The 26,691-nt window shown below is 36.6% G+C and overlaps 1 long non-coding RNA gene across 1 annotated transcript in view; it reads right to left on the reverse strand.

Moving 5' to 3' along the window:
* The window catches only part of LOC144613159 (uncharacterized), a 158,403-nt gene that overhangs the window by 25,536 nt on the left and 106,176 nt on the right, over positions 1-26,691 (reverse strand). The window lies entirely within an intron of this gene.

Genomic DNA, 26,691 nt, shown 5'->3' on the forward strand with positions numbered 1-26,691 from the left:
TTTCTCCTGTATACTCAAATCATTCTCTAAGGGCTTTTTGTCCCAATCTTAAAACAATAACAACAAAATTTGTCTTTTTTTTTTTAAAAAAGTGAAAACTTTCCTTCTTTCTCAATCAGAACAAGTGAACAAACAACAAAAATAAACCTGTAGTTCTGCATCTTCTTGCTCTTGCTCAGTAAAATGGCTTTTTCCCTCTCCATTCTGTCAAGAATGCCTCCTCAAACATTCTCTGGTTCTCCAGGCTTTCATTACCATGACAGACCATTATTGCTCCCAGACAATTCCACATAAACAATTTCTCTCCAGTTCATTCCCTTCTCTATATTTCCTTTCCAGTAGCCCTATAACTCAGGTCCTAATCCTCTCCCACTACAAAAAACATAACAGTCTCCAAACTGGTTTACCTGTTCGCAGCCTTCTTTCAAATCTATCCCTTATAATATCATTAGAATTAGCTCCAAAATACAAATACAATTGGGTCCACTATAATTTGAAGATCTTTGAGGTCTTTGTGTTGCCTTAAATTTATACTTCTTAATTTGTTTGTTAAAACCACTTTCAATCTTATCTCAACTTATCTTTTCCAATTTTATCTTCCACAAACCCCTCCCCATGTACCATATCCTACATTATAATGTATAATCCCAAACACAATAGCTTTTATGCTTTTGTGCTTTTTAAAAAGTTTTATTTATTTATTTATTTATTTAGAGAGCAGAAGAGGGGCAGAGAGGGGGAGAGAGAGAAGCCCAAGCAGGCTCCACACCATTAATGCAGAGCGTGATGCAGGGCTGAATCTCAGGAACAGTGAGTTCATGACTTAAGCCGAAACCAAGAGTTGGATGCTTAACCAACTGAGCCACCCAAGCACTCCTATGCTTTTGTGTTTTTTAAATGTTGTTCCCTTTCTAAAATGCTCCCCCATATATACCATCTTTCCATTCCATGCCTCATAAGTGCTTTAAAATTTCTCCTTTGTGATACTTTACCTATATTTTTAGCTGATACTATAGCTCATAACAGATACATGGTTTGTGACACCAATAGGGCACTTGTCACATTGTACAGAGAGGTTTCTATAGTCCTCCCACTGGAATGTAAATCTCTGGAAGCCAGAGACAACACATTATTAATTTTCATACCTATAGTGTCTAAAAATGCTCCTTAAATATTAAATAAATGTTTATTAAATAAAATTAAGTTATTAAATAGTCAACCTACAGTTAAAATGGCATTTCTATTCCCTATCTTTTCTAAAAGTATTAAATGAGTGGTACAAGGATGGGGGGAAAAATCTAAAACAATAGATTTTATACCTAAATGATTTTCCACTTTGAGAAATTTTCACCAGCTCCAATTTTGTGATGCATTGAGTTCTTCCAGTTGCTTCCTATGTCCAAGTTGTCTGGAATAATATTCTGAATGTTAGCAGTTGTATAAAGTTAGTATAGCTCTAATGTTTCTGCCAGATGTCATTACCTCATTTCGCAAACTGAGCTATGGAAATAGTTGGAACCATCTTATACAGACCTTTAATGACCTCAAATAAAGAAATAAAAAAAAGTAAAGATATGAAAGCTAGTGAAACTCTTCTATCCTTTGTGATTCAAATTATATCAACATGACTGACCAAATCTACCAACATTTGCTTAATTTGAAATGTAAGGCTATGTTGAAGATAAGTAATGATTAGATATTTACATGACCCAGATTTTGTGGCTCTGAGAACCAATGATTTGCCTCATTTTGACCCACAAAAAGTCAACTAGTCATTTAGACATAGTCAGGATATAAGTCAGAGATCAAAAAATGATCAAAAAATCTCACCGGTGTCCAATTTAAGGCAGAATGAAAAGAGTTCAGGGACCATTGTCTGGGACCATACTGGTGCCCTGCTCTCCCCCACTTCCACCCTCCTAAAACTGCATTATGATTGTATGTGTGTGAATCTGTGCATTTCTGTTCTCGTATATACATTCGATCTTCATTTTTCAAAGATCTCATAACTGTGAATTCATCTACTTTCTAAAATTTATTTGTAAACCCCAAATCAATATTCCCATCACTTTTGTGATAATCCACGAACATGCTCAGAACAGCAAAATGTTTAAGTTGTCCAAAGCGCTCATGCCCACCTGAGGTCAAACAAGGCAATGCTTTCCTTTCTTGTTCACTCAAATGAAGAGATGAGCACAGGATGGAGATGCTAGGGGGCAGTGCAATGTAATATGGGAACCCTGGCTCTGGGGTCATTGGATAGAGTTTGAATCCCAACTCTGGCACCTGTTAGTGAGACAGCTTCAGCCTCAGGCAAGACACTTAACACTTCTACAGCTTGTTTTCTCTTTTGTAAAAGAAAGGGAATAGATTCTAGCAGAGTGAGTTGTTTTTAGGATTAAAGATTATACAGTGTTTGAGAAACATAAATTTATTTGTTTGCTTGTTTCCTTATCTCCCCTAGGAGCTAATTCAATGTTTGTGCTAATTCAGTGTTTAACGTTTATTTATTTTTGAGACAGAGAGAGACCGAGCATGAACAGGGGAGGGTCACAGAGAGGGAAACACAGAATCTGAAACAGGCTCCAGGCTCCGAGCTATCAGCACAGAGCCCGACGCGGGGCTTGAACTCACCAACTGCAAGATCATGACCTGAGCCGAAGTCGGCCGCCCAACCGACTGAGCCACCCAGGCGCCCCTAATTCAGTGTTTAGAGCAACTTTACAGAACATAACTACCACAAATATCAAGAATCCACTGTAGCTAGACATTGGTGATGAGATTGAGGTATCACAGTGACTTAAGTTTGTACTCTGAAAAGACAGAGAGATAACTCTAACCCCCAGGCTTTATGTGCACTTATTTTTACACACATGTCAATATTATTATATTGCCAATTTAACTGCAGAAATGTATGTGTTATCTAGTTTTTCATAATGAAATTCCCTTTCTATTTGCTATACAAAAGTGTTTATCAAATCATTCAATCCATGTGGGAGAGCCAGCTTATGTAAATTATTCATTGACTGATGTATTTTTTTTTATTATATTACCAAATAATATTCATGACAGGTTGAGGTCTTTTGCAAAGGTAAAAGACAATTATCAAGAAGCATCTTACAGCAGTTTCTGGCCTCACCACAGATTTTCCAATTAGCTAATTGCCTCACCTGACTTACTTATAAGCAAAAAAACAGGAATTGTTGAATTAGTCAGGGATTTGTCCACTTTGATTAAACAGAAAAACATCAGCTTTAAATTAGAAACAAATTATGTAATGCTGACATATAAAGCTCTCTTACAAATCACAATAAGATTATTAAATATATTTTAAATGGACAAAAGATTAGAATAAACCCCTTAAAATGTATACAAATGACTAATAAGCACATGAAACAATAATCAATATCATTAAACATCAGAGAAATGCAGGATAAATAACCATAAGATATCATCACACACTTACTAGATGACTAAAATTATAAAGATTAACAACACTAAGTGTCAACGGGAACATGGAAAAACTGGAACTCTCATACAATGTTAATGAGATTATAAAATGGCACAACCACTTTGGAACAGTGTGGCAGTTACTTAAAAAATTAAATTGACACTTTTCATATATCCAACAAACCAACTCTCAGGTAATCGCCTAAGAAAAATGAAAGCATATGTCCACACAAAGACTTCAGTACAAATGTTCAAAGTAGCTTTATTCATAATACCCAGAAACTGAAAAGCAACCCAAATGTGAACGAATGAATAAACAAATTGCAGCATATCCATACAATGGAATACTAATCAATAATAAAAAGGAATGAACTACTAAAATGCGCAACATGAATGAATCTTAAAGCCATGATGCTCCATTATATAACCACTCATAAAAGAGTACATGGTGTATAATTCCACTTCTATGAAATTCTAGAAAGGAGAAATCAAATCTATGACAATAGAAAGTAGATCAGTGTTTGCCAGGGCCTGAGAGGGTGAGAGCAAAGAAAGTAAAAGAGGATCATGAAGGAAATTTAGGGCTTACAGAAATGTCCTCTACCTTGATTGTGGCAGTGGTTCCATGACCACAAACATATGTCAAAATTCATTGAAGATATGTTTTATATTCAAGTTATACCTCAATAAAATTAATTTAAAAATACATTGCTGAAATTGTCACTGTAAGAGAGAGTTAAGAAAAAAAGAAAGAGCCAGAGGATAGGAGAGAAGAGAAAATGAAATAATCTGTGGAGGAAGAAAGTAGATATAGACAAAAGACAAGCTGAAGTAAAGTGATTTAGAAAGTTTTCGTAATTTTCAGGGACTTTTAGTAGGACAGATAAACATGAAAGTAATGTGGTGTACTAAGCAACTGACTCTTGTATGTCCTTTAATGCTCTGCCTTTGGGTTAAACTAAAAAATGTGTACAGCTTCCGTCACAGAAATAGTCTAATGCCAATATATGCTATGTTTTAATTATTTACCCCCTAGTAGCTGATGAAATGTGACCAGAAAAAACTACACTTTTCATATACCCTTGCTGGAAGGACCAAAAACAAGACAGTGCTTACTCACAGAGTAGCAACTCAAATCTTAAACCAGATGGGAAGCTTTTACACAGTTTTCAAAAATGGATTATTGTTAACTGAAGAATTCATTAGCTGAAATCAATAAATATATACTTGTATGCACCATGTTCCAGGCTTTGAATTAGATTCTAAGAATCCAAAGATGACCAAAACATTGACTCTTCACTGAAAGTGTGCTCAACTGAGAGAGAGGAAGTGACACACAGAGATAATTACAATAAATACAATAACCATAGGGATATAACCTATGTCATAACCTAAATCATTTATGTGTATCAGAAGCACCTGGCAACTGCTACATATGCAATTTTTGGTCCTGCATCCAGAGATTATGATTTGTTCATTCTTGGTGGGGCCCTGAGAAGTCTATATTCCATGCTTTGCAGGGAATTCTGATGGACACCAAAATGTGAGACCACTGACATAAAATTTTATGGGAGCACCAATGATTATCCAAACCAGCCTAGGACTGGTTTGGGAAGTGTTGCTTGAGCTGGATGAACAGAAGTTACCAGACAAGAAAGTCAAGGCAGAGGGTTAGGTTCTCAAAAAGGTGAGAAATGTATAAATAGTTTAGTTAAAGTAACTTAAAAGACAGGAAGTGGCAGAGGTGGGGAATATCAAAATCAGATAATGGAGAGTTTTAAGTTAAAAAATTAGGGTGATATTCTGAGAGGCGGTAGTCTAACTAGAGACTAGCTGGCTATTACAGGGTAGTTGCTCAGCTTGTCTTATCACTAGTAATTTCTCTGGTCTCACTCCATGTCTATAAACCAGACCAACCCAAGGTAGGTAGGTATCCACAGAAACATCCTCAGATGCATATCGTCTCAATTCACAGACTTATACTGGTCTACTTACCTTGACCCTGCCTACTGTTCCATTCTTTGACCTAGATTCTCACCCTTTTGTTTAGTCTTCTGTTTTGGACTACAGTACTGTCCTCTTGTTTAATCATAAATATAGATAGTTTAGTCATCTCTCTTGAACAAGGTTTGTCCTCAACCTTTGTCCTCTCTTACTCCTAGTAGTGTTTGAGGTCAGTATGATGAGCCCTGGTGGCCACTGTCACCCAGCAGACGCACATCCCTGACCCTTGAGAGAAGTTTGGACATCTAGGTGACTATAACTAAAGAACCTTTTAAATTTGAAGATGTAAATCCTTGGAAACACTTACACAAAACCTTTATTTTTGTTGGTCACTGTGTTCTATCTAGTAAGCTATTGAGTCTCTTAAGTATTTAAAGGGAATTCTGCACATACATCACTTGGAAGGCATTTATTTTGGCTGAGTTCAATCAAATAATTTAAAACACAGACTGAATTTTATGATCCTTTGAACTGTCTAGAAAAAGTTATCCATCTTAATAAGAGATGTGGCAAAAAATACACACAAGATAGCTGCTTTGCACGTTTTTCTTAGTCAATGCAATGTTGACTTACAGTTTGTTTGAAGGATTCATGGAAGGTATTTTTTTTCCTTCAGTCCTTTTTAGTGTATGCTCCAAAAAAGAGTACTATTTTTAAGCTGGCAGAAAATATGTTCTATTAACTAGTGGCTAACACCTAAAGAAGTTTTATGAGGTCTGTAGATTTATGTGTGCTTAAACTTGGTTTTAAGTATTTTCCTGTAAATTATTATACTGATTATGTATTCAGTTTGCTAAATACCTAGTTATATCCAACACTGACTTGTAACTTCAGAGTATACTACTATCAGCCCACATCTTTCTTCCTCCTGGCCTTGACTCTTTTATAAAGCCTTCTCTAATATCGATCTCCACCAAAATATCATTTTCCATCATTTGAAATGCTCTGAGCCTTTTATTGGTACCTTTCCTTTCATATTATGCCTTATAGGCTAGAATCCTAGATAGAATGCTGAAATAGAGAAAAAGTATACCAAAAAAAAAAAAAAAAAAAAAAAAGGAAAGAAAAGAAAGAAGAAAGAAAGAAAGAGAAAAAAAGAAAGAAAAAAAATCAGAACCCAGGTCAGAGCAACTTGGATGGAACACAACATCTGAATTATCTAAACACCAGAACAGAAACCCTTGAATCCCATATATAGAAAAGGGATTGCTCCCATTTCCCTCTGACAAAGTGTTCTTCCACTGATCAGTATCACAGACAGCATGCTTCTTAAAATGGCCAAACTGACAAGCATTTGTTGAAATCTACATGGGGCCTGGGTTGCCCTACAAATTGTAAAATGTAAAATTTGCCTGTTTTGCTGATTCTACCTCAAAAGCAGGGAGAATGACTCAGAAACTTCATTCAAGAATGCATTTAGGAGATGCAGTACAAATGCTTGGCTTGGTATTAAAAACATTAAAAAGTTATCAGAAAATTTAGACTTTCACAAGCTTAGTAGCTCTTGTTATCATTCTGAGTTTATTTTTAGGAAGTTCATGGCCAACATAAAATCAGAAAACCATATGAGTTTTCAAGGAGCGGCTAATAAAAAGGGTTTAGTTTGGCTAGCCTCAACCTTTGTAGGGGAAAAAAAAAAGAGTCAAAATTTATCTTGCTGTAACTATATCCTCCAAGTAGACCATTTTCCAAGGGCAAGAGCAACTTGCATTTAAAGTAGTTAAAAGAAGAAAATATAGCCCTGTATCATGTTAGCACGGTGCTTCTTTATCATCCTACTGTATTTATTGCTGCAACCACATAATCCCACAAACCTGACAGTTCTATTTGTCAGGAAGATTGTCTTGTAGTCTCATAACATTTGGTTTCCATCCATTCTGATTGTGGTTTTGGAACTGATATTCCAGAGTTCCAACTAGTTGGATAATAGAAAATGATGAACACATTTGAAAAGATTTAGCAAGAAGTATGAAAAAGCTCAAGTATTAGGACCCGAAGTTTCACGAGACCAGACTTTGAGGCCAAATTTCTGGCACTGTAGTTCCTGTTTATCCATTCAGAACTATTGGAAAATCTCCATTCTTGTGGTAACAGTATTCGAGATCCAACAGTAACTAAAAACCAGAAACTGTGACATCATCTGAGATCATTTGGCATTTGGGGGGAAAGCTACTGTTTTCTTTCTCTTTCTTCAATTGAATTTTTGGATTTTTAAAAATTAAAATCAGAAAATATATCTGACCCATTTAAATTATTTTACAGCCATTTAATATGGTTCTAATACATGCAGAAATTACAGCCTCATAGAAGAGATGACACATAAACATCAATGCTCAAAATACCACCCAATGTATGATATGTGAAACTTAAATGACAAAATTCATTATAATTACAAATGTATTTAAAACCAGTATATTGGTAGGCAGAAGACAAGGGTCACTCCCAGGTGAGGTGGACCCTATAGTGCTTAAATAAGTGTTGAAAGATGATGTAGATATTTTATACTCAAGACTTTCAGTTTGGTGGGAGAGAAGGGGAAGCATGATGAGGCTGAAGAAAACAGTACAATTAAAACTATGTGAACCAAAAGCCCAGTGCATTATATGAGAATTATGAATAGAACAGATGAGCCATTACACTAGTTTTGTGTTAGATATTTCTGAAAATTAAAAGAATTTGGAGATCACAGAGATGAAAGCCAAATTAGTGAGTCAGAACTTTACTCAGACATTTACAAAGGCATTATAGCATAGTAGTTAAGAGTCTAGGTCCACAACACCACCCCCACCCCCACACACATATCCAAGGTTTGACTTCTGGCTTTGTGTCTCATAAGCTATCCTACCTTAAATATGTTGCTGAACTCTGTAAGGCTCAATGTTCTCCACAGTTATATGATAATACTAGTCACCTCAAAGGATTCTTGTGAGGATTAATTAAGTCTATCCAGGTAAACTGCTTAGAACTGTCCCTAGCACATAGTAAGCCTTCCATAATTGCTATTAGAATTAGGCTTAAAGTAATATAACCAAAGGGAAGTAATATAAACCAAAGATTTAGGAAAGTTTCAAAATGCACTGGAGAAGAGTAACTGTAAGAAATGAGACCAATAAAGAGAACACCACCAATTCTTAAAGACGTGGTGACTAAGGGCTAAACTAAGGTAGTAGCAGTGGGAAAGTACTGAAAGGAAAAGGTATCAGAAATATTGCAAAGGCAAATTTGTTAGGACTTGGGGATTGATTATCTTTGGGAGACAATAAAAAGGAATGAGTCATGGATGGCTCCAAGATTTCATTACTGAAGAAAGAGAACCTCCTTTATAAAAATCAGGAAATAAATTAGGAGACTGAGAGATAATTTATTGAAAAGATCTTAAGTTCAGTCTTAAGCATGATGAGTTTGAGATGCTCATATGACATCCAGGTGGAAATGTCCCAACAATGAAGAACAGGAGCTTATGAAAGAGAGGACTAGAAAGATGTGAAAAACGTCAGCTTAAAGGTAACAGGATAGAGTATGGATGGGTAGGGTGTTAAATGGGAAGGGAAAGGAGAGAGATTCGTACGTGACTTTGAAGAATGCCAATTTTTGAACAGTGAGGAAAAAGAGTAACTAACATTTTCAGAGAAAGAACAATCTCAGACAAGAAGGGAACACTCTTCCAAAGGCCAAAAAGTAAAGACTTCTAAGGCATAATGCTAAGGAATTGAAAGAAGATCATTATTAATAAAAATTATTGTATTTATCCCCTAAGAGCTCACTCGTGGTTCTTTGCAACAGATTCAAAAAATGGAGAATAGGGAAAGCAGACTGCAAGGACTAAAAATAAATAAATAAATAAATAAATAAATAAATAAATAAATAAATAAGTCAAGTCAGGGGGCACCTGAGTGGTTCAGTTGGTTAAATGACTGACTTTGGCCCAGGTCATGATCTCACGGTTTGTGGATTTGAGCCCCACGGTCAGTCTCTGTGCTGACAGTTCAGAGCCTGGATCCTGCTTCGGATTCTGCATCTCCCTCTCTTTCTCTGCCCCTCCCCCTCTCACACTCTGTCTCTCTGTCTCTCAAAAATAAATAAATGTTAAAAATTTTTTTTTCAATAAATAAAATAAAATAATAAGTCAAGTATAAGGTAGCAAGTATAGACCATACTGTCAAGACCTTAAATGGTTGACCATAAAAGAAACTGGACAGTAGTAGTTTTAAATAAACAGAAGGTCCAAAAGGTGATGAGCTTTGATATGGATTTTGTTGATTGATTGTTTTTAAGGCAAAGATAAAGGGGTGATATGCTCAGGCACCTCCCAGTGAGAACAGGAGACTGGCCAATCAGAGCAGATGCTGGCTGGCAGTTTACAGCAGTGCTGAAAAGCTGAATGAGCCCTGTTTTTAAGGACTGGGAAAACAAAGCGTGTCTATAGGTAGAAGAGAAAAAGCCAGTAAAGGGGCAGAGAGAAGCTAACATAAGAAACAAAGGAGATCACTGTCTGAACAGTTTTATGAAAGAGGTTAAAAAAAAAACAGTACAGAGAGCACAAGTGACAATTTAGTCATGGAAAGAGAACAGATACATTTTTCTGCTGTGATAGAAGAAGGAAAAAAAGAAGTGAAGATACAGAGGAATAGGAGGTTTTGGGGAAAGAGTGACAGCAAAGCCATCTGAGGACAAGGGCAGAAAAGTTCCTGGATCTCATGTTGGATGACATATTCAGGAGGTACAGGGGTCATCTCCTAGAGAGAAGGAAATGTCATAGGATTGGAAGTTGAAAAGTGTGGAAAATCTAAAACAGCTGCCATGAGGAATGCAATGAAAATTTAACAAGCAAAGAATAAAGAAAGTTGCATTCTTTATTGACAAGTAGCATTGAGAGCCCGAGTGAAGTTAGATAGCGTGAATTTGCAGCAGGCAACTCTGCACAATTGCGTGACTTTCTGTAACACCAATCAGTTGACATCATCTTATCGCCTCATCAATTGTTCCTCAATAAATGCTTTTCAATTTTTTCCAATATTCTCTTAAAAGAGTTCAGAAATGAGTTAAAAATCCACAATATGTGATGAAGATCTACATTGCATAATACAAGAAATATAAAATTATACTTAACCCCATAAAGCATATTCAATTTTACCTCTAACTACAATTCTTATCCTCACAATATGACTAGTGAATGATTAAACAATCTTGCCTATGCAAGCAATATACAAAATCTGCTCATATAATTACCACAGTAAACAAAAAAAAAATACAGTCCAGTTAAAAAAAAAATTTTTTTAATGTTTACTTATTTTTGAGAGACAGAGAGCACAGGTCCAGAAGGAACAGAGAGAAGGAGACACAGAATCCATAGCAGGCTCCAGGCTCTTAGCTGTGAGCACAGAGCCAGAGTGGGGCTCACCCCCACGAACTGTGAAATCATGACCTGAACCGAAGTCGGATGCTTAACCGACTGAGCCACCCAGGTGCCCTACAGTCCAGTTTTTAAACATAACTGATATTCACATTTTATTCCAGGGGTTGGCAAACTACAGCTTGCAAGCTAAATCAGGCACAATATGTTTTTGTATATCCTATGAGCTAGGAATGATATCTACACTTTCAAATGGTTGAAAAAATCAAAAGAAGAGTGTTTCATGACACGTGAAAAATTACATGAAATTCAAATTTCAGTGTCCACAAATATTTTTATCGGGACATGCCGTGTTCATTATTTATGTATTGTCAGCAGCTACTTCTGCACAACAAGGGCAGCATTGAGTAGTTGCAACAGAGACCACATGGTCCGTAAAGCCTAAAATATTTACTATCTGGCCCTTTGCAGAAAAGTCTGAGGATCTCTATTCATCCACTTAACCAATATTTATTGAAGACCTATTGTGCATTAGGTGCCATGCTAAGTGTTCTGAAAATAGAAATATGAAAAGGGGGACACAGTTCTTAACCCCAGGGAGATTACAATCTCAATGGTAATAAATTAATGCCATTTTAATGGTATTTTTAAAATTATCAAATCTGATTTATGTCACATGGCAATGGACCCTCACAGGGTCCACTGATCCCCCTTACATATTTCCAGAAAAAAAAAGCTACAATATCACAAGTGTAAGTGGCCTATTCATGGATCACATAACTCATACGTAATAAAGTAAAAGCTAGAATCTGTCTTCTGATTGTACCACCTCGCAACCCTCTTATCAATAAAGTGAGGGTGATTTATTGAATCATAAGGCCTATTGAGAATTGGCAAGATGTTATGAATAAATTTTTAAACAAATAAACTTTTAAAACTATCAAAAGTATGCAAATGCCAGAATTATTACCATTACAAAGTAACCAGGAAGAAGGGCATACGCACACCACAAGACAGAATGTGAAAAGTATCACCAAAGGGTACAAATAAATTGTAACAATGGCCCATTTCAGGAAAGATCACAGTTCAATGAGGGTGTCAAGGAAGACATCATGATGAGGGTTGCCTTTGTGCTCAGCCCAGAGGGGTGAGTAAGTAACACTTCAATAAGGGATAAAGGAAATGATTAATATTTTGTTTATGATTTTAATTAGCAACACAATGAAGTTATTAATTCTTCAAAATTATTCTCTTATATCCCATTGTTTAGCTGCAGTTTATCAACAGAATCACATCGAAATTAAAATATGCGAACCTATATGCCACCTCTGTTGGTACCAAGAGGCCAGATGGGACAGGCTGCCACTCATCCCCTGCCACAGGACAGGCACTGATCACCTGATTCCTGCACTTTTTTCTGGAAGGCAGGACCAGCCTCGAAATCGTTCTCCACACAGCTCCTTAGGCAGCACTATATAACTTAAAACCTACCTGACAGCTCTAGACATGTAAGAAATTAAGTGGTTAACACCATACTGTACTACACAAGAATGCACGAAAAAATGCAATTCTTGTGCTGGGAATGTACCAGTTTGGTTTGTGGGCGGCAAAATTACTTCCAACTGAATATGTGTACCGTTTGCTAGAAAAGAAATTTACAATTACTCAGTAGAAATACCCTGAGGCGGGTTCTGACAGCAACTTCATGTACATTCAGGCTTGGAATGTATTACATGATTATAAATATCCTGATTCTGAAGGTAAATTTAGGGAACTGGTTTTCATTATTCTTTGAGACTGTCTTTGGACTCATTATTCTTTGCCATGTCTTCATCAATCAACAGTGTTTCTAGTGGGAATCAGGATATTTTGACTCTTTTCAACTTGCTGTTCACGTCCTATTGAAGTAGAATATTCTCTACTTTTCTAACTCACTCTAATTAAGCACAGTAAGCAGAGTAATCTCTACATCCATTGTGGGGCTCAAACCCACAATTCCCAATCATGAATCGCATGCTCTTCCAACCAAGTCAGCCAGGAATCCCAACCTGCTGACAACATTTAAAGAATTACTACTAAAGGGATTAAAGGATAAGAGACTCTAAAATACTGAGAACAAACTGAGGGTTGATGGCGGGTGGGGGAGAGGGGAAAGTGGGTGATGGGCACTGAGGAGGGCACCTGTTGCGATGAGCACTGGGTGTGGTATGGAAACCAATTTGACAATAAATTATATTTTAAAAAATAATAAAATTAAATTAAATTAAATTAAAAAAATAAATAAATGGGTTAAAGGAACATTAAACTTACAGGGCACAGATACTTGAATTATCCTTACACCTTAAGAATTTACCTCAAATAAGAAAAGTACAAATAATGTATTCATTAGTTTCAAAATTACAAATCAATTAGAAACTATAATCAAGACTCATTCTCATAACGAAGTACATTCCTAGAACTGGTAGCCTATATAGAAGAAATCCTTGAACCCAACGTCAGAACTATGGATTCAATCCTTAGATGTGCAGTTGTTGCTGTGTGAATTTGGTAAGTCACTTACACTCCCTGAGTTTCAGTTTCTATAAAAATAGTACCTATCCCAAAGGATTTTTGAAAGAATGGTTTCTATGTGGCAAATTCTTACTGAAGGCCTATTACATATTAAGCACTGACTATAGATACCAAAATTAGAAAATTAAAATTTTGGTCTAGTAGAGGAAACAGATGGCAAAGACTTATAATGTTGTGCAGTACTTTCTATAAATGAGGTTATGGGGAGCCTGGGTGGCTCAGTCGGTTGAGCATCTGACTTTGGCTCAGGTCATGATCTCATAGCTTGTGAGTTCGAGCCTGCGTTGGGCTTCTGCTGACAGCTCAGAGCCTGGAGGCTGCTTCGGATTCTGTCTCCCTCTCTCTCTCTGCCCCTAACACACTTGCATTCTGTCTCTGTCTCTCTCAAAAATAAATAAACATTTTAAAAAATTCTTTATAAATGAGGTTATGGAGGGAAATAAAAGAAAAGAACCACTGAAGAGAAAGCTTAGAGCAGTGGATTAAGAATGGGTAACATTCAGAAAGGTAAAGTTTGAGAAATTCTAAAAAGATGGGATTCATACCACACCACTTCATCACTCTTAAAAATCAGTTAAAACTCCTAAGAGATGAAAACTCAAAAAAATTAATGATCAAAATTGATACATAAATTAACTGAGGACTCTATGTAAAATGAATTCAATTTAAAGTCTCATTCAAAAATCACACAGTTGATGGTGGAGTTGAAATTAGTCCAACAAAATTTAACTAGACCAATAAAATGCCAACTAGCATGGCACCTCCTACATTCTTAATGATAAAAGAAAAGCACGTATTAATAAAAATATATATATAATTCATATTTTTACCCTCAAGGCATTTACCATTACAATCAATAAGATTACATACATGAAATAATTTAAAATATAAAGTAAGTTTATACATGACAAATGCCAAAAAGACATGATAAAAAATAAATGGTCGGAAAGTGAAGAGAAACAGGATTGTCAGGAATTAATGAAGAAGGCTGTAAGGAAAATGTGGTACCTAGAACGGGACTCATCAGCTATAAATAAATCATGAGAAAAGAGAGTGGCAGTCCAGGTAATTGACATGATTAAGGCACAAGCAAAACTGTGCATGGAATGTGTGTGCCAGAAAATACAGTAGACCAAACAGAGTCAGATTTAGGCATTGATAATCTATGAATTTAAATAATCACGGACATATCCTCAACGCCAAAGAAATATTAGTAATATTTTCATTAAATCATGGAATCAAGTTTTTTTTAATATCACAATTAGATGTTTAAGTCACATTTTTCCTTAAGCGTTTCTTTCCAGCTTATCTCTTAAGTCAGGCAAATGGAAAGCGAAACCACCCCTTGAGCAATAGAGACTGCCCTGACAAGACCTCCAGCCGTCCCAGACCACCCACACCAGTTTGAGGTTAACCCCTGACTCATGCCTACACAGATGGACTATGGACTGACCTCTAGAATGACAGATGACTACCTTTACCTCATGATAATACTAAAATCTCTACCCAAGGAAGCACCTCAGCCTCCTTTACATATGACACAATATATATGTATAGGCATGCTTCCAGGTGCATGCACAACCTTATGCTCCCCCCTTCATATGATGACAAGGCTTCCCTATCTAAAAATTCATCCTAACCCTAAATAAAAGGAACCCATACACCCTTGCTGGGAAGTCATGGCTTTGGAAGTTATTCCCTGCAATCTTCTTATTTGCTGCAAATAAAGTTTTCTTTGTGCGACAACTCAGCCTGGTGCAGTTTCTCACTCACCAATGAGCGAACTCATGTTCATTTGGTTATATAACTGCAATTAAAAATAAAATAATTTTTAAAAACTTCATGGAACTATATTAGAATTAAAGATTTCAGTTCAATGAAAATCAACTTAAAGTTAACCGACAGAGCAAAGATGTTTACAATTTCTAAAAGCCACAAAGGATTAATATTTTAAACACACAAAGAACTCCTACAAATAAAAAAAAAAAAGACAGGAAGCTCAATGGAAAACAAGGATATGCATAAACAATTAAGAATCTGAACCCTAATGCCATACACCTAAGGGTTCATGAGGTGATGCTCTAACTTATTAGTAATTCAAGATATGTGACTCAGCAATTAGATGCTACTTAGCCATTTAGAATAGCTAATAGTAGAAAATTTCGATGGTACCAACTGAGAATAAAAGGAAACAAAACTGTCATATTCCAAAACAATTCTGGAGAGCAGCCTGGAAGAACATACTAAAATTACTTAATGGAATTATGTAGATGTAAACTCTAAACCCAGCAATCTCATTTTGTAATAAAAAAACCCAAAAACTATTAATGAGCTCAGTACAGGAGCACAGAACAGGATGTTCATCAAATCACTGTTCTGACATTTTGTGTAAATGAGTAAGTGTGGTAAATACATAGAATTAAATAATATGTAGAAATTAAAAACAACAAAATAGATACAGATCCAACAGTATTAACAGATCTTTAAAACATAATGTTGAGTGGGGGAAAAAAAGAATAAAAATTAAACCCCAATGCCGTTTAAGAAAATTAAAATACATGCACATGACACTAAATATGAAATAGGAATGAAGATTTTAGATGAAGAGAATGTAAGGAAAAAGATGGGAAAATAATAAATAAGTGCAAAACATAAAATATAATAAGGGAAGGAGAAAGTAGATAAAGGAGTACAAGAGTATAACATAAAATCAAAGTTTAAGTGGCTTGTATTAATCAATAATAATAATGAGCTGAGATCCTGAGGAAAATTATTTCTTTAAAAAGGAAAGGGTAAGAGACACACTCAAGCCATCTTAAGTAAAACTGAGCTTAATGTAACAATATACAGTAAAACCTTGGATTGTAACTTGTTCTGCGAGTGTACTGCAAGATGAGCAAACATTTCTAATAAATTTTAACTTGATGAATAAGGGATGTCTTACAATACAAGCAGTATGTGATCACATGACTGTCACATGATCACAACTGAGTCAATGGTTCCTCTCTCTCTCTCTCTCTCTCTCTCTCTCTTTCTCTCAGAGCGATTTTGGGTGATCGTCTCCCATGCTCGGATGCTCAGTCTCAAGCTGTGGTGTTTGGCAGAAATCAATGATTTTTCAGGACACTGGAAGGTGCCCATAACTGGCACTAGTGTATTTTTTGTCACTTCAAAGCATCTATGGACAGTCCTTTGCTCTTCCACACAAGAGTAAGCTTAGGAATGCTTTGCTTCATTCTAGGTCAGGCTGCCTGCAGATATAGACCCTTCCCTCTGCTGCTTTATTGCCAGCTTCATTAAATACAGTATATCACAAGAATTTATTAATACTGTACTGTAGTCACCTTCTGTTAGTGATAGTGAAAGTCGTCCTACACAATAACCCTCCTCTCTCTTATCTCCCTCACATCAGCCATAAAGATTTTCAAAGGTGAGTGCAGGTTAATTTTTATTTTTCTTTATGCTTTGTATTTTACTTATTATTTTGTATTATATTACAGTACTATAATCATTTTTAGATTAATATTTTTGGGTTGTGGAAGGAATCATCTGAGTTTTCATTACCTCTTATGGAGAAATTCGCTTTGATATACAAATGCTTTGGATTACAAACATGTTTCTGGAATGAATTATGCTCGCAAACCAAGGTTTTACTGTATAAGGTCTAGAACTGCAACTCTCAACAGGTAAGCAGCCAGGAACTGATAAATATGTAGGAACCAATTATTCTGTCTCTCAGCTTATCTCTCCTCTGGCTTCCAATTTGCTGAGTTATCTCCTACTGTGCTACTGGCGTATCCATTCCTTCATTCTGTATTCTTTTTACTACTTCATAGCTTCAGCTTTTTTCATCATCACATGAGTTTTGACATGATAGATCATTGTATAAACTCTGTTTCTCTTTTTCCCATGTGTTCCTGGCTCTACTTCTTAGCTTCTCCACATGCACCCTTCCCACTGCTGTCACATGTCCTCACATTTCCTACATCAAATACAGCCATACCCCATTTGACACTAGAAACGATATTCCTGGAAATGAGAACACTGAATCAACACTTCACAGGGTCAGCAAAGCTGTGTCTCCATGAGGACTCATTCTTAGCTACAAACAGCTTATCATTCAATGTTTATTGCTTGCTATTCACATTCTCTTTGTTCTTAGTAATTATTCTAATGGTGACTTTAGAATATGGAGTGTTGCATGCACTGGGAGTCACACCATACAAATGGTTGCCTAAATTTGCACTTTCAGTAGTCTCCATGATTGAGGCAATTTGTTGGAAATGCATTGAATTTACAGGCTAATTTGGGAAAAAATTGATATATTTACTCTTAAGCACGTATGTATGGATAGACAAATGACAGGTAGATGATAGATAGAGATGATAGATGATAGATAATCAATAGATAATAGATAAACAGACATATATCTTCATTTATTTAGATATTTTCTATGTCTTTCAATCAAGTTTTAAGATTTTTCTCTTTTTCATTCTTTACCAGGTTAATTCCTATATAATACAGAATTGTTGTTTTCCTTTTGCAAATGGCTTATTATATCCTATTATTGCCTTGTTGGCTTTTGCTAGTATAGAAAGAGAATATTGAAAAAGGAAAGAAAGAAAGAAAGAAAGAAAGAAAGAAAGAGAAAAAGGAAGGAAGAAAGGAAGAAAGAAAGAAAAGAAAGAAAGAATATTGATTTTTGTAAGTTGAAGAGAAGTTTTCTTTTTGAGTAAATTCTTATTCTGTTACCCTGGATAACTCCTTTTAAGATATATTCTCTATCTCCATTTTGTTCTATTCTTTTCCATTTTTATTATAATATTCATGCTGGTTCTTTTGTATATTATCAATCTTCTTTAAATGTAGTCAGTCATTTAGCAAAAAAAGAAAATGGTACTGAGGCTTTGATTTGGGTTTTTAATTAACCAAATATTTTATTTCCATAGCCCTAAATTTGGATGTTAAAAAAGTTGATGTGACTCACAGGAGTGTTCTTAAGTCCCAACTCTGGGTGTTGTGATTCATGTTTCCCCTGCTTCCCGGCTCCCAACTCCTCACTCTTTGCTTATGTGACTTCTGGCAGTCTCCCTTCACTAGAAAACAATATTGTAGATAAATGTCATTGAACTTCCAGGCAAAGTTCCAACTTTGCCTATATCCAACTTCATGAGTAAGCAGAATCTAGAATATAATCCCAACTATATCCAACAGATATAGTCTCCCTCCCACCATCAATTCTGACAACTAGAAATACTGGGTTAATGTGTTTTAATTCAAACCACATGTATCTTTTTTAACACGGTATTCTGATTTTATATCAGAAGTGTGGCATTGTCTAAGGACAAATATAATGCAAAGAAATCTTAAACTGGTCTCAATAGGTTTATTGTTAGCAATGTTGGTAAAATCTGTAACTACCCTATGAATGATAAGGCAATAAGTAAATATATTAAGGTTTTAGGAACCATCTTATTTAGGATTCTCCCTGAAGCAAACCCTGAGATGGTAATTCCAGTGAGAGTAGTTTAGTTGGAAAACACAAGCAACACTGGTAAAGAATGAGAAATTAATGCTGGGAGGGAAAGGCATCCCATAAGGGCTGCACTATTATGACACCAAGCTACCACAGTGAAGAATTAAAGCTTAATCCTGCAAGAAAACTCTGAGAATGCATGCAAAAGATACACCTCAGAATTGTCCACCTCTAGGAAAGAGGGAGCTCAAGTTTTCATATACCTGCTTATGAGAGTCACTAATTGAGGGCTACGCTCTGGAAATTGTTCATTCATTGGCATTTCCAATATATCCTGTGCACAGGCAGCTCTCCACAGTTGCAGGGAAAAAAAGAAACTTAGTCACAGATGCAGATACTAGCAGTTGTAAACGAGCAGGATTTCTCAGAGACATGGATGGGGAACTGACTATCTACTGCAGCCCATCCCTTGCACTAATCAGATGTACTCTGTCCTCATGTTAATTTCACTTAATCTAGTTCCTGTTTCTTCAAAATGGTACCCAGTCACAATTCTGATTTAAAAAGAAAAAAAAAACTTACAACTTAATATTGGTACAAGCTACTGTCTCAGCTGGCTATTGCAATCTGTCCCAAGGCCACAACTGATATTCATCATCTCCCTTTTCTAAAACACATTCTAGATTCTCTTTACTCATGAATAGCATTTCTACTCTTCCAGGTTGGCTGCTCAGTGGAGTAACCCATACCTTCCTACCTGAGAAGTCTGCACCACTGGCTACCTGACTTTGTCAGGATACTGTTTCTGCAATTTCCTATTTACAGTAATCATTGGGTTTGAAGGCAAATTCAAGTTAATCTCCTAGTTCCAGATATACTTCTTGCTGTCTCATTATATAGCAGCAAACCTACCTCCTCATAATAATCAAGGTCAATCACTCCTGTAAACATATTAACCCTTCATTCCCATCTAGTCTATTCATATGGGGAACCCAAAATGACTAGGCAGCTGCTGTGACTTGAAGATTAGTGGAATGTTACTTTGTTCCCTGGGAACCCAGACCTCAAATCCTACAAATCTTAAAGTTGTAGGAATAGAAAGCATACTTTCCCCCAAGTGGGTCACTTGAGGTAATGGTGTAAAGACAGCTTCTACTTCTATGCCTTGGATCTATGCATTCAATCTAAAGGAGATATACAGCAGTGTATACTGGTTCAAAGAATATAACATCTTTAAAGGTAGCATCCAAAAACTCCAAGAAGATGCCTTTGCTTTATCTTTAAGGGGCCTTTTCAGCGTTCAGATTGGGGGCTTCTAGGTGATAGATAGTGAGATCAGTGGATCCCACACATACTTACTCTTTACCATAAATCAGTTCCTTTGTCAAAAAAAAATTATATGAGATACCATAACTATAAGTCAGACACTCTGACCCCTAAGACAATGGTGCTGACTAAGGCACTTTGGCAGAGAAAGTAGACTAATAACTGGAATATGTATCAATCCAGTAAGAATAAATGGCTGCCACCTCTAGTTTTGGTGTCCTCAAAGTGTGGGACATACCAACAGCTCAGCTGTTGACACTACTGCTGACACTTTGAACATTTCACAATAGTGAGAGCCAGATTAGCCTCAGTAAAAGGAAGCCTAAGCTGTTGGGCTCATGTATCACCTGCATCCCTACCACAAGGCTACTCCTTTCATGGGCCCATTGTGCACACACTGGGATGGCCAAGAAGAGAGACTCAGTAACTTCGCCTAGAAAAAATCATCCTTTCCCTCTATTCAGTGTCTTCTCTGATGTGGATGACTTCTGGGGAGTACTGCTGTGAGATAAAAACCTACATAGTTTGTTCCCATTCCTATTGATCAGTCCACATTCCTCTTTCCCACATCTCTTGTTAATTGCTCTTCCAATTTCACTCTCTCCAGATCCCTACTGAGCATTTTCCTTACTGGTAGGAAATGGAAAGTATGATGGCTTTTTTACCTTGGTTGGGATGTCTTGTCATCCCAAAAATCTCTAAAATCTCTAAAACTTTCACAATGTGGCAGGCCCTTAAATGTTTGTAAAATAAGTCTCCCAACCTCTAGCATGTGTCTTACCAAGGCATCTAGAGTACTTATGACTTCTCCAAACATCATGTCATCAGAAGGGTAGACCAACATGAGTTTTCTGAAAATTTTTCAGATAATTAAGTTGCCTTTACACTATGTTGTGATTGAGAGTAGGAGAGCTAACATAACTTGAACAAGTCCATGAATGCATATTTTTATGTCTTCTAAATGAATGTGAACTTCCTCTGACCCATTTTTCTGTCAGGGAATGAAAAGAACACATTCTCCAGATCATTTGCTAAACACCAAATGTAAGAGACTGTGCTGATATGTTCTGGTGAAGATACACATGCAGCACAGAGCTGGAATTGAGTTCTTGGTTAAGTTTTCAGGGGTCCACTTTGTCTGCTCTGATCCATCTGTTATTTTTCTTTCATAAGCAAGACTAGTGATGATGGTCACTTGAAACATATTTTCAGGGTGTTTCTTATCTCTGACATTCCATTTGGGATTCAGTATTTTTTCTGATTTTCTGTCTCAGTTGGGAAGAAGGTGAGGAAAGTTCAAGGGCTTCCATTTGACCTTTCCTACCATGGCTGCTCTCACTCTATAGATCAGGTAACCAATGCAACAATTCTACCAGCTACTAAATATATTCATCGTGAGTATGAACCAAAGGACTAGGCAATGACCACAGAAGCCTTTGTACTCACTAAGAGATGGACTTAGGCCAGGATCCATTTATGACTTCACTTACGAGTTTGCATTAGTTTGCTAAGGCTGTCATGACAAAATACCACAAAGTGGGTGGCTTAAATTACAGAAATGTATTGTCTCATAGTTCTGGAGGCTAGAAATTCATGATCAAGGTGTCAGCAGGTTTGGTTCCTTCTGAGGTCTGTGAAGAAAAGATCTGTTCCAAACTTCTCTCCTTGGCTTACAGACAATCACCTTGTCTCTGGGCCTCTCTACATCATCTTCCCTCTGTAAATGTCTGTCTCTGTATCCCCAAATCTCCTTTTTATAAAGACACCAATCATATTGCATCAGGGTTTACCCTAATGACTGTACTTTAATTTAATAATCTCCATAAAATCCCTATCACCAAATAAGATCACATTCTAAAGTACAGATGGTTAGGACTCCAACATATCTTTCCTGAAGGACACAATTCAACCCAGAACAGACCTGAACTCTATACATACCCTCTCTGAAGGGATATCAGTGTCAAACCAGACACTGTATCCACCAGCCCTGGAGAAGTATAGGTATTTCCTTTTACTAGTATATAACTACTCTCATAAAGGACTACAGATATTGTTAGGAAAAGATTTGGGAAATTATTGCTGTTTGTGTTTACTGAAGCACTGAAAAGTTCTTCATCAAGATAATTCATCATTCCCTTCAGTCAATGCTGAGTGTGAGAACAGCTTCAGATCTGGAAACTTGATAAGGGATCATGTTTGTTTGTTTGTTTGTTTGTTTGTTTGTTTGTTGGAAGCCAACATGAACATTTGAAACACCTGCTCTTGATCTTTTTGCATAATGAGATACAACAATACCCTCATGGGTGCCCCCTCCAAATTGCCCTTAGTAAAAACATTGAGAATGAAAGTGTTCTTTTTCTTTGTAGAAAAGAAAAAAAAACTATCAAGAGTAGTTTGAACAGTAGTCACCTTCTTCTGTCTTATAGATAATGATATAAATCAACCATCTTTTTATGCCTTGACAAACTGTCATACTACTTTCTAAGTTTGAATCAGCTTCTAGCATCTTATCCTTTCCACTTTTAATGTGATGAAATATCTCTGAGAATTCCATGAATGTAAAGCTTTCCACTAGCATCACTTTCTTAGATGTTTTCATCTTTTGTGTTATGACCAATTTTCTCATGTATGTCACTTGCCTTCACTAAGTTCCTCTGATTGCACATCTGGGATCTCCCTTTTTTTAAATTAAGTTTTTTTTTTAATTCCAGTGAAGTTAACATACAACGTTATATTAGTTTCAAGTGTACAATATATAGTGACTCAACATTCTATACATTACTCAGTGCTCTTTGTGGCACATATGGAATCTCAGCAGTGTCAATATTCCCATAGTCAGCTATTTCTTTTATAACCTCATTTACATTCAATTAGAATTTCACTTCTTGCATTATCACTTTAGTTTCTTTCCTGTACTTTGTAATGGCTAACTCCCTCTTTCAGTTATCCATTTTTATAAAATGTTACATGGCTTTCTTACTGGGAGATAAAGAGACAATACAACTATACATTTGTCATCTGGGCGTAAACTGAATAAAAGATGTTCAGTGGCCAATTATCTTTGGATTTTGCAAAAAAAATGGTACTGTCCTTGATCATGATGTGAATCTGTTATTTATGAAGTGCTCTGTGCACTGAATAGATAGAAGCAAAGTTTGTACTCTATGTAATTAATCACAGTTAATATACCTTGATAACTGAAATTTGAACTGTGTGGCTGGAGCACTGGTTTTTAACAGAACTAACTAAAATTCATGCATATTAGAACCATGTAAAGCCAGGACTTTAAACCCCATCTAACATGCCCACCTCTCTAAGTCTCTTAACTCCTCCTTCAGTACTTTGCCAAGGCACTTCCAGCATCTCTACCATCCAAATAGAAGATTGTAACTGATTCCTGGTGTCCTTGACAGGATGTTAAATCCTGAGCCATGTGAGAACATTCATATCAGTAAACTCTTCCTTATCCAGACATATTTCGTAACTCCTGGCACAGCACTTTCAAGATTGATTTCTAGGCACATTAATAATATATTTCTACGTAGGTCTTGCAACTCATCTGGTGAATAGTACCTTTCTTCCCAGTCAGAGACAGTACTTCCCTAACTGGGCTACGCTGAGGATGAGCCTAGTTATTGACTTACATACTTTAGGGACAGTTGGAGCCAATCCTGAGGTAAGTATACTTGTGAAACATCTGCCTCAGATAAGGATTCTGTATACTGTCCAGGCAAGACAGAATTGGGAGTGGAGGTGACTACTGTCCTCTGATAAGAGGCATCAGTAACTTCTGCAGGCCCAGGAGTTCAAGGATATCTTGAAGAGAAATTCAGTAGGTACTTCTGCAAGCTCAAGAATTCATGAAGATCTTAAAGAAGTTCAAGATTCTCAAGTCAATCCATTCTAGATATCATGGTCCCACTCTTTTTGGGTTACTAATTTTAGAAAGAGACTTGCCAGAGCTGCTATTCAGCCTTCTTTGTAATTCTACTACAGGAGAATCAGAATCCTGAAATTAATTTTCAATACAGGCTATCCTCTAGCTTTAGAAAATGAGAGCTTCCTTAAATACTGTCAAAGAGATTTTCTGGCTTTCACACAACTCCCATGGTTCAGGACTGGCTAGTTTGAGCGTGTGGTTTTGTTTTTTTCAGCACATCAATGCCCATTTAACAGCAAGTGACTAAATCCACAGTCCTTATAATTACCAATCCCACCATCTCTCAAATTCCAGATATACTGCATAAGACAGTGCATTACCCTGCACCTCATCCCATCCCAATTCCCCAAAAGACGAGTCTTAGTGATTATAATACTACAACATGCCAGAGTTTAAGTCCACCCTACCTAACACTAGCTATGGAGTCTTTTACGTAATCTTAAGGTCAAGAGGTCCTATTCTAGAATCCATCTTGAAAATCTGCCTTGTAGTATAATTTCTGGCAGAAATTGCCTTAGTTTGGGATTCTCCGCCCTTCACAAGCAGACCCCCCAAAAAAATCAAATGCAAATCTTTATTTTGGAGTTGCAGTAAACAAGGGGTGGGGGAGAACGTGAGATAGGGAAGATGAGACTAAGTATCACAGCGGGTAACTGGAGTTTAATGCTTTGGGGAATATCTTGGAAATGATATAAAATATATGCATCAGAATTATCTGACCTGAAGGCCAAAGAAGCTGGAATATTTATATACTTATTTTTCTCAGTCACTTGTTGAAAGCAGCTCGCAGGAGTTGTTCATTCCTCAGCAAGTCCAACCTGCCATGTTCACAAGGGAAAAATCTTTCTGTATCATAGAGAGCCTGCATCCAGTACTGGCAGTTAAGCTAGCCAGAAAACACAGTACTGAAAAGGCCTCCGGAATTGAAACAAGGCAATACAGCATCTACTATATGAGCCATCCCTGATCCCCAGAAAAAAATTGCGTATCTTGAATCTTGGTGCTGGGTAGAATTGAAAAGCAGTCTCACCATGAATCGGATTTAGAGAACTCCCTGGATTACCAGATCACCAAAGAAGGAGGAGCATTACTAGGTGGGTGTTATGACCTGAATTATATTCCCCCCAAATTACATGCTGAAATCCTAACTCCCAGTCCCTCAGAACGTGACTGTATTTGGAAGTAGAGTCTTTAAGGAGGTGATTAAGTTAAAATAAAGCCATAAATCCAATTTGGGTGTTGTCCTTGTAAGAAGAAATTTGGACACACAAAAAGACACCAGGGGCACACATGCACAGAGGAAAGACAATGAGAAAACACAATATGAAGGCCAATATGCAAGCCAAGGAGGGAGGTCTCAAAATATTCTGAACCTGACAATACTTTGACCTTGGACTTCTAGCCTAAATAATTATGAGAAAAATTCATTTATACTGTTTAAGCCACCCAGTAGAGGTAACTTTGTTTGGGAGCCATACCAAATTAACATAGTTGGGATGGTTCAGTGATCCAGTGACAACATTCTCATGGGAGCAGAACCACAGGAAAATGATCCTTCCATCAGGGTCAACTCTATCCTGGATCAAGCAATTCCTCTACAAGTGCAATACAGCACTTTTCCTTGTGCTCCCTGCTCTCAGAACAAACAAAAGTTGTAAATTTTACTGTGCCTTCATTTGATAATGTAGAGGCCCATCTTCAGAAATGGGATCCAGTAGAAATGACACCACAGATAGTCTTGGTCATTTAAGTATGCCTGATTCACTACTCCTACCTGAATGGGACATAGTTGGCCTAGGTTCTCATCCTCCATTGCATCCTTCAGTCAGAGGTAAAATGTTGCAGAAGATACCAGGGGATAATTCCTGAGAAGAGGACCTTCTGTCCCTTCCTCTCCCCTGGAAAGCTAGTATGGGCCTTCCCAAGGATCCTCTCCCTATCCCAGCATACCCTCTATTGGAAATAAGAAATGTCTCTCCACCAAGCACTGGCTTTTGTCTTCTGTCTTATAACCTGAAAATAGAAATTAGTTAATCTAGCCTTCCTATTAGCCTACTTCTAAAGATCCAGGATCACAGAAAGGTGTTATTTTGTGCCTCATACAAAGTACTTTTTTTCTTTTAGTTTTATCATTATTTGTTAAGTAAATATACAATAGCTTAAATGGAAATCTGATAAAATTATAATTCTTTTTTTATGTTTGTTTATTTATTTTGAGAGAGAGAGCAAGAGCAGGGGAAGGGCAAAAATAGAAGGAGAGAGAGAATCCCAAGCAGGTTCCATGCTGTCAGCACAGAGCAGGGCTCAATCTCACAAACTATGAGATCATGACCTGAGCTGAAATCAAAAGTTGGACACTTAACCAACTAACCCACACAGGTACCCTGGTAGAACTATAATTCTTAAAATAATGATTATTGCAATGTGAATCTTATAAGCCACTTTAATTTTGTATTGTAAACAGTGTAATTACAGTAAATTGGTTGTTTTTAACAAGTCCAGTAAAAATTCAAATACACAGCAAGAATTTTTTGTCCTTCTAAAATAATTTTGAATTTTTTTCGTTTTTGA

Source organism: Panthera onca, chromosome A1 (assembly GCF_046562875.1).
Source record: "Panthera onca isolate mPanOnc1 chromosome A1, mPanOnc1 haplotype 2, whole genome shotgun sequence".
Lineage (NCBI taxonomy): Eukaryota > Metazoa > Chordata > Mammalia > Carnivora > Felidae > Panthera > Panthera onca.